Genomic DNA, 10,429 nt, shown 5'->3' on the forward strand with positions numbered 1-10,429 from the left:
TAGGAGAAGCACATTGGAGGATGAGTATCAGGAGTATGGTTTTAACAGTTAAAAAAAAAAAAGGACTTAAGGAAGAAGCAACAATACATAAAGCAGTTAGGACACCACAGGCACTGCATGCACACTTGTGCAAGGTTACTATTATCCCCATTTTTAAAACAAGCAGGTGAAGCTCTGAGGGTTAAGTTACTCATCCACTGTCCCACTGCTGATTCAGTAGAAAAACCAGGATTCAAACCTGGGTCTGTTTGGCTCCAAACTTGGGTTTGTTTCTCTTTTTAAATGTCCTCAGTATTCCATGATCCCTTGTCCTTAAGGTTTCTTGGTGATACTATCGGAAAGTTCTTCCTCATGTTTAATAGCAGGGTAACCTGGTGTAATAGAGCCCTAGTCTTTGTTTGGGGCTCTTGGCTTATGTCAGGTGAGGTGAGTGAGTGAAGATGGGTGAAGCAGGTGGCAGCCCATGAGCTATTTGCCTCTTCAAGCATTACTGATAGAGCCATGAAATTTAAATTCCCTTTTTTTTCTTGAGGATTTTAATTTTTTAACTTTTTTTTATTGAGTTATAGTCATTTTACAATGTTGTATCAAATTCCAGTGTAGAGCACATTTTTTCAGTTATACATGAATATACATAGATTCATTGTCACTTTTTTTTTCGCTGTGAGCTACCACAGGATTTAAATTCCCTTTTCAAAGGTCTTCATCACCAGAAAGGTTATTCAAAACTTCCCTGACATCACATAATACCTAAAACAAGATTTTAAAAATGTAGACAAACAAGTAATAGATAGGTAGGTAGGGTAGATATCTATATATATAGATACAGATATTTGAAAAGTTCTAAAAATATTTTAATCTTTCATAATCCCCAATTTTAAATGAATTTAATGAGAACTGAAAAAATTTCCACTACTTCACCCATCTAATTTCATCTCCCAAGGATAACTCGATTAACAATTTGGTACATAACCTTAAGAGTTCACATACTTATACCCATTTCTATATTTATTATTTTAACAATGACAAAAGGAAAGTGCTATACAGCAGTGTCCAATAGAATTTTCTGCAATGACAGCATGTCTACCAGCCACATATGGCTACTGAGCACTTGAAATGTGGCTAATGTGACTGAGGACTGAATTCTTAATTTTAAGTATTTTAATAGCTATAGGTAGGTAGTGGCTACCACAATGAACAGCTCATGTCAGAAATTTTGGTTTTTTACTTAGAGTATCATGGATATTTCTTTTTTGTGTGTAATTTTATACATTTTGAAATCATCTCACAGAAAAGTTGCAGTTACAGTACAAAAAAGTTTGTCCCCTGAGCCGTTTGAGAGTAAGTGAGGACTGGATGCATCAGCACACCCAAATAATTTGGTGTTTATTTCCTTCAGACAAAGACATTCTCTTACATAGCTATAACCATCAAAATCAGGAAACTGTCATTGGCACATTACAGCTATCAAATCCTCAGAACCCATCCACATTTTGCCAGTTGTCCCAATAATGTCCTTTATAGCAAAGGGTCCAGTTCATAATTGTGCAGTACCCTTAGTTGGCATTCCTGTTGGTTTCCTTCTGTCTGATACAGTTCTCAGCCTTTCTTTGACACTCATAACCTTGGCACTTCTGAAGATTATAGACCAGTTACTTTGTAGAATATTCTCATGGTTAGATTTAGGTTATGCATCTTTGGCAGGAAGAAAATCACAGAAGTGATGCTGTGTTCTTCCCGTTGGATGCTATCAGGTGGTACAGGATTTCAGTTTGTCCTGTTACTGGTGGTAACTTAGATTATTGGATTAAAATAGTGTCTCCATTGTTACTGTTGTTACTTAGTCCTTTTTCATTTTAAAATTTATGTGTATGTATGTGTGTGTATATATATATACGTTGTATTAAAAAAAACTCACATAACATGAAATTTACCATCTTAACCATTTTCATTTTTAGGTTTATCGTTCAGGTGTGTTGAGTATATTCACATTGTTGTGAAAGAACTTTTTCATCTTGCAAATCTGAAACTCTGTACCCATTAAAACAACCCCCCTTTCTCCCCTCCCTCCAGCCCCTGGTAGCTACCATTCTACTTTGTCTTTATGAATTTCACTACTTTTAGATACATCATATGAGTGGAATTATACGGTATTTATCTTTTTGTGACTGGTTTGTTTCACTTAGCACAATGTCCTCAAGGCTCATCCAAGTTGTAGCAGGTGACAGAATTTCTTTCCTTTCTAAAGCCGAATAATATTCTATGGCGTGTATATACCACATTTTGTTTATCCATTCATCTGTTGATGGAAATTTGGGTTGCTTCCACCTCTTGGTTTTAGTGAATAGTGCTGCTATGAACATGGATATGCAAATATCTTTGAGATCTGCTTTTAATTTTCTTGGATATATATCCAGAAGTGGGACTGCTGGATCACACTGTAGTTCTAATTTTGATTTTTTGAGAAACTGTCATCCTGTTTTTAACAGCAGTTGCACCATTTTACAGTCCCACCAACAGTGAACAAGGGTTCCGACTTCTTCACATCCTTGCTTGGCAACACTTGTTATTCTCTGTTTTTTGTTAGTGTGAGATGATATCTCATTGTGGTTTTGATTTGCATGTCTCTAATTATTAGCGAGGTTGAGCATTTTTTCATATGCTTGATGGCCATTTGTATATCATCTTTGGAAGAATGTCTGTTAAAGTCCTTTGTCTATTTTTCAATTGGTTGATTTTTATTGCTGTTGCTAGAGTTCTTTATATATTCTGGGTATATCAGATGTGCAGATATTTTCTCCCATTCCGTAGGTTGCCTTTTCACTGAGTATGTCTTATTCCCTATTTATTAAAAATAGGTATTTTATGAGGAGATGCTTTGAAACCATGTAAATATCCCCTTCCTTAGCATACTTTTCATTTATTTATTCATTTATTTATATCAGCATTGGACTCATGGCTTCCTGCTTTATATAATCTGTTATTATCATTTTATATTTTGATGCACAAATGGCAACAGATTAGGCCAATGGAAACCACTTCAAGCTGGCTTCTGCAGCCCTTTTGACATGTTCCTCACATTCTCTGTGGTACTTTCTTATTTTCTGCCACAACAGGATATTCCAGGATGATCTTGTACTTTCTGTTGTGGACCTGGAATTAGCCATTTCTCCAGGGACCCTGGTTCCTTATAGTAGAGAATGGTATTTAGAAGCTTCTGGCCCAGACCCTGCCACTGATGAAATTTGTGGCTTTGAAAGGCCCAGCATCTGATCTGGAGAGGCATACATACATCAGCCAGCCAGAACAAACCCCTCATTTACAGATGACGAGACTGAGGCCCAGATGGGATCAGTTGGCCAGTGTTCCCCAATTAGTTGAGAGAACTTAGCCAAGAGCTGAGGCCTGACTCCCTTCCAGTGCTCTTTCCCTGGCAAGATATGTTGTTAGCGATGAGATGTAAACCCAGTGGGGCCTGTACCCTCCCTGGACTTCACTTTCCTTTTCTGTCCACTGAAGTTTAGCTTTGCCCTCCAGTTCCAGGACTGCCTTTCTCAAAGCTAACTTCGTTGTCTCTTTAGCTCTTTATGAGCCCTACCCCTACCCCTACCCCCGACCTTTGTGGGTGAATTCACCTTAAATTACAGAGAACTTCAGCTTTTATCTCCAGCTCTGGTGGATTTTGGGGTGGCAGACTGGCTCTAGTCTGGGATGAGTTGTCCGAATGTACCTGATTCTCCGCCTCCAGGCCAGGGGTTCAAGGCATGTGTGCCTCCCTGAAGCCTGTCTCAGTCAGCTAACACCTGTCAGAGGGGCATCAGTGCTAGAGAAGGCCTGATCCTGAGTGGAAAGGGCCTCTTCTACCTGCCGTCACCGGCTCCCAGCCCACCCAGGGAAACACTCAAAATACTGCCTCTCCACATCCAGAGGCCAGTGACCTTTACCCTCAAAGTTCGGAGTAAGAACCCCTTTCATATTCTACTAAAGAATGTTTTCTGTGCCTAATTTGGGGGTGGGTGGTGCTGCATTGGACCTCCCCTTGCCCCCCACCTTGGGTCAGCTGTGACAGGAACTGCCAGCCTGGGGAGCCCTGACTATTAAACCAGAGCCTGTAACAGCTGTGCTGTACAGGTCAGTCCAAAAAGCTAAGCTTTAGTCTCCTTTGTATTCAAGACATTTCCTCAGCACCTGCTATGTGTCAGGCATTGTGCAGCTCCCTGTTAGAGATGATTTAAGCCTGAGCTCAATCCAGTAGACTTCAAGTAACAATGACAGTACAAGTGGGTTCCTTACACAAGAGGCACAAGTAGGGGCTGCAAGGGAAGGGGCGTAACTTCTGACACCTGTTTCTGGCACTTTAATCTTGGGGTGTCAGATTCTCATAGGTAAGGCTGTTAAAACTAAAATTTGAGAGGGCAATGAAGAATGATTTTGCTGGGTGAAAAGTGTGGAAAGGGCAGTATAAGCAGAAGGAATAGCTTGAGCAAGGCTGGAATCACCAAAGTGTGAAGTTACCTTGAACAGTAAGGCAATCAGGGGAGCTGACATCTAAGCAATGGAGGAAACTTCAGATACCTTAAAGCCCAAGCATGAAGGGTGTTAACACTGTGCTTCTGTGGAGTATGCACTTAACTCTGCAAGCAATGGAGACTTCGTGGCTTTTAAAATAACATTTATTTCTTGAAAGCTAACATGTGCATAATAGGAAACCAAAAAACACAAGAAGCAAAAAACAAAGTAATCCATAATCACAAGCAGTTTACAGTTTGATGTGTCCTCCTAGGTCTCATTTGTGTATCTACATAACTAAGCATCCATTTTTATGTAATTAAGATCATACAATTAGGCATCATGCTTTTTCACACATTATGAATATTTACCATTCCAGAGTCCCAAAACTATGAGTATTTTGATAACCAATACACTACACCAACTCAATCTGGAAGGAAAAGTGTAATCCTTTCTTGGCAACAAAAATTTCATAAAAATAAGAAATGGCAACAGGCCTCTAAAGATATTGGCAGTTATGATTAAAGTACTATATTCCCCTAATGCAATTAAAAATGAGACATAAAGCAACAGAGTACATGAAGTATAATGCTTCTAAGAGGGTTCATTACCCAATCTATACTATTAAAATATTAGCAAGGAGGTATGTTTCCACTGAATTGCTTAACAATGTATTCTTATAGTACAGCCAAAGAGATGCACACAAATCAACGGTTATCATCCAAATATGGACACATCTGCATACACCCCTCCCTTTAATACTCTTTCTGCCCCCCTAACAAGTTCTCACATACATTTCTCAGAGACAGTTTAAGTTCCATGTCCAAGATGCTTTTTTATCAGTTACATCAAAGATATTTACAAATTGGTTAATTCACTAGCTCTACTTTTTATTATACGTTGTCACCTCATGACATCTAAAAAGCTTAGATGTTGCAAAGTAAAGAATGAACCTTGTTCACAATACACATAGGTACTTTACAAAAATGCACACACATAGACCTATGGTTATAACCTAAAACTGTTTTCTAGATATGGAGGTTATCAGCCAAGAGCCCTTCCCTTCACCCTTCCTCTTACCCTCCTCCAGCATTTCAGCGACTAAGTACAGGACTACATTTAGCTCCAAGAGGTGGATTAACATAGACACTCCCAGAAGACATAGCCCTTCCTAAAAAACAACAAAAGGGCATTTATAAAGGGATTATTTTACTACCTCTACTTTAATATACTTCAGGCATTAGGATGTGTTTATTCTTTAATATACAGCAATATTAACTAAAACACAGACAGAACATTAGACAATCTCAACTTGTCTATAAAGACTCATGGGCACAGAACCTTCTCTCTGCACTTCCTTCCCTGCCCCTCCCCCCCAACCCCCCAGTGAACAGTCAGCATACTCTCCAAGACTCAGGTTTAACAATTCCATTCCCCAAATACAACCATTCCTATGGATTAACAGGAAAAAAATACTTAAAGGTGTTACCTTAACTCTACTTTTAACTTATGTTGTGCACTTTTAAACATCTAGAGAGAACAAGTATTTTAGATAAGGATTTAAGTTTGTCTGCTATACATACACATAGTAGCAAACAAAGGCTATAAAGGCTATAATCTCAGTGTCGTCTAAACAGGACACTCTGGCCTAGAACCCTTCCCCTTCTCATGTCTATCAACCCAGCGGGCAAGTGTAATAAGCATCTGTAATGCTCAGAGGGGATGTTAACAATATCAAATCTTCCAGAACAGCCTTTCCTATGAATTTGAACACAAAGTATGCACAATGTATTTGTTTACTAACTCTACTTCTGTCATACACTGGCAACCTCTTTAACATCTAGGAAGACTAGATGTAAGTTGGGACGTTTGTCCTTTATGTACACTATATACACAGCTAAGTAAAACAAAATGCAGACATACGTATGGGACAATGGTTAATCTTGCCTAACTACAAACGTACTGGTATAAAGCCCTTTGCACTTCTTCCTCCTCAAACCAGCACAAATAAAATAACGTGTACTGCTCAGAGAGGTGATCATTTGATCATTCCATTTCTAAAAGACAGTATTATATATGAATTTTAACAAAAGGGTATCTACAAAATGTTATTTCACTACCTCTACTTTTAACATACTTTGTGCACTTCTAAACATCTAGAAAGACTAGATGTTTCAAATAAGGACTTGAGTTTGTCCACTATATACACAGTAGTGTTGAATAAACTACACACATGTAACAATGGTTATATCTGAAAGTGTCTTCTCTGTAGGAACATTCTAGTCTAGAACCCTTCATTTCTCCCAACTCCTTCCATCACTCATCCAGCAATGGGCTAGTACAGGCACATGTGTCACTTAGATGCGATTTACAACTTCATTTTCAAAAGTCCTTTTCAGAAGACAGCCTTTCGAAGAATTTTAACACAAAGTGTACAAAATGTGTTAGTTTACTAACTCTACTTTTGTCATACATTGTCAACCTCTTTAACATCTAGAGACTAGATATTATAAAATTGGGACCCATTTGTCCAGTATATACATAATATATACAGTAAAGTTAAATGCAATGCATGTAACAAATAAAGCAATAGGTAAGTTCAAAATTTCTAGTACACACTAGCAAAACATCTTTTGCAATCTTCCCTTCCACCTCCCTCAAGCCAGTGAACAAGCAGAGTATGCTGTTCAGAGAGGTTTAACAATTCCATTTCCAAAGACAGTATTTCCCAAGTTTTTAAAAGCTATGTACAAGAAGCACTATTCTACTAATACTACTTTTTAAATACATCAAGAACTTCTAAGTATCTAGAAAGACTAGATATTTCATATAAGAACTTATATCCACTATGTACACAGCACTGTTAAATAAAATTGCACACACCTAACAATGGTTGTAAGCTGAGGTATCTTCTAAATATGACCATTTGGCCTGAACCAGTTCCTCCCTCACTTCCTTCTCTCCACCACCATGCAGTGGACAAGTATAGGCATGTGTAATGCTTACAGGTAGCTGAACAAATTCACACCCAAAAGTCATTTACAGAAGATGAGCTTTCCTATGAATTTCAACACAAAGTGTACAAAATGTGCTAATTTTACTACTTTTCATACACTGGCAACCTCTTTAACATCTAGAGACTAGATGTTGCAAAATTAGGACTCATATGTCCATTATATACACTATTTACACAGCAAAACAAAATGCACATAACATACAAAAAATAATTTTATCTGTAAAAGTCCAGGTACAAACTAGCATATTACCTTTTGCAATTCTTTCCCTCCCTCCCACCACCTCCGAACCACTGAACAAGTATAGACAATAATATACTGCTCACAGAGGTGGTTTAACTATTCCATTCCCAAAACACAGAATTTCTTATAAATTTTAGCAAAAAGATATTTACAAAGCGATATTTTACTACCTCTACATTTAACATACGTCGGGCACTTCTAAACATCTAGATGGACTAGATGTTTCAAATAAGGACTTAATTTGTCCACTATATACAGAGCAGTCTTAAATAAACTGCACACATGTAACAGTTATAATCTGCAAGTGTCTTTGAAATATGAGCATTATAGCCTAAGACCAACCCCCTTCCCTCCCTCTCTCCACCAACTCAGAGGACTATAATGCTCAAATTTTCAGAAGACAGTCTTTCCTAGAAATTTTAACACAAAATGTACAAAAATGTATTAGTTTACTAACTCTATTTTTGTCATACACTGGCAACCTCTTTAACATCTAGAAAGACTAGATGTTGTAAATTAGGACTCATTTGTCCATTATATACACTATATACACAGCAAAGTGAAACAAAATGCATGAATATAAAAAGGACAATGGTTAACCTTGTGTCACTATTAACACACTGGCACAGAGCTCTTTGCACTTCCTTCTCCTTCCCCCTACCTTGAACCAGTGCACAAACGCAGTGTGTACTGTTCAAAGAGGTGGTGTGGCCAATCCCCCCCCAAAATAAACAATATTTCATGTGAATTTTAACAAAAAGATATTTACAAAATGCTTTTACTACCTCTACTTTTAATATATATCAGGCACTTCAGAACATCTAGGAAGACTAGATATTTCAAAAAAGTACTTAGCATTGTCAACTGTATATACAGTAGTGAGGAATAAAATGCAGACACAAGACAATGGTTATCATAGGGAAGTGTCTTCTAAGTATGACCAGTCTGGCATAGAACCTTCTTTTCTTCCTCTTCACGGTTTTCCACTCCATGTCCTCTAACTCACAGAACAAACGTGGACCTGTGTCGCTCCTGATGTCGCTTCTAGAGGAGGTCAAACAATTCCATTTCAAAAAAGTCATTTCCTGAAGACATTTCTATGATTTTTTAAAAAAACAAATAGGCATTTACAAGACATGTGATTTTCTAACTCTACTTTATCATACGTCGGCAACCTCTTTACATCTAGTAGGTCTAGATGTGGCAAAAGTTTTCTTTTGAAAGGTTGAGGGGAAAGTTGAGAGCAGCTTTTTCATATTATATACACAGGCCTTCTATAAACGGCCGGCAGATCTTCCCAAAGGGTGGTGGCACTTCCGATTAGCCAAACGTGCTACTTTATTCTACCATTTCTATCTTCCGAGTTCAAGGTCTTGGTAGAACGACGTCCAACCGCCCGATGGCCCGCTAACCGTTCCACCCGTGGTGGACGAGGGTTCCGCTCACCTTCCGGGTCCGTTAAGGCCTTTGTCCGTCGTTGCCCAGACGAGGTGAGGTCTCGTCCGCCTGGGAATGAGCGGTCACCCCAGGTCCCGGATCTGCGCAGCCCCAAGGCCTAAGGCTGGCCAAGCTGGTGTCCATAGAGAACCGCCTTCTTGGGCCCTCGAGGATCTAACGGCCCTCCGCAGCGTTCCAGTGGCCGCCATTCTTCTCGCCCTGCCACGCCCGACGCCCAAAGGCGCCACGTCCTCGGCAGCTTGGCGGAGGCTTCGCCTAAGCTCTGCAGCGTTCAGCCAAGAGACCGCGCCGTCGGCGAGGTCCGGGCTCCAAGGGGCCGCCGCCATTAGGTCTCGGAGGTGGGGGTTGGGGAGAGGGTCGCTGCTGCTTCAAGGGCTGAACCCCGCCCGTGGGCGGCCGCAGCGAGGGCTCTGGGGCTCTGCAGGACACAGCCCGCAGCCTGTCCCCGGGCCCCCCAGCTCACCCTCCGGCCTGAGGCCGGAGGGCCTGGAGGGTCCCGGGAGAGATAGCCGCAGTCCGTTTCTCACCGCGCTCTGCCGGAACTGACTTGGCAGTTCTCTTCGCTAGTCAGAGAGGAGGGGCACCGGAAGTGCCCTCGCACTGGGACCCGCGAGCCAAGGTTCCGGGACTGAAACGTTCCGGCGGGAGGAAGGACGAAGGGGGTGTCGCGTAAGATCAGGACAGCCTCCTGGCTTGCCCTTCGAAACGGTAATTTTTCAGAATTCCCTGAGCATGCGTATTTCTCCACTCCCTCACACCCACACTGTTGGACTAGGAGGCTGTTTACAATCTTTCATTCGTTCGCGTATTTACCAGCTATTTACTGAGCACCTACTATGTGCCTCACAAGCACTGGGGAAGGCAGCAGTGAAGGAAAACAAACAAACGAACCCCCCCCAGCACGATAATTTATACCCTATTGAAATTTACATTATAGTAGGGAAAACAGACAATCCTTAAAATGCATAAAAGGGCAGATCGTGAAAGTGCTATAGAAAAATAAGTGCTACAGAAAAAAAAAAAGTGAGCGTGGGATGTTTTAGATAGTGGCTAGGTAGGTGACTTTTGAGCAGATATCTGCAGGTGAGGGAATGAGCCATCCAAAGGGCTGTCAGATGGAAGAGCCCTTCTGGCAGAGGGAGCAGCCAGTGCACAGGCCCTTAAGCAAAAGCGTTGGCTCTGGCCTGATCCAGGAACAGCAAAGA

The 10,429-nt window shown here is 40.5% G+C and overlaps 1 long non-coding RNA gene across 1 annotated transcript; it reads right to left on the minus strand.

The window, feature by feature from the left end:
- Positions 1-4,655: 4,655 nt before the first annotated feature.
- On the minus strand, positions 4,656-9,919 carry LOC107033401 (uncharacterized). The gene is made up of 2 exons (XR_012061707.1): positions 9,213-9,919; positions 4,656-8,810 (listed from the first exon to the last, which is right to left on the minus strand). It is a non-coding gene; the product is annotated as an uncharacterized lncRNA (long non-coding RNA).
- Positions 9,920-10,429: the final 510 nt, after the last annotated feature.

The sequence above is a fragment of the Vicugna pacos genome, chromosome 19 (assembly GCF_048564905.1).
Source record: "Vicugna pacos chromosome 19, VicPac4, whole genome shotgun sequence".
NCBI lineage: Eukaryota > Metazoa > Chordata > Mammalia > Artiodactyla > Camelidae > Vicugna > Vicugna pacos.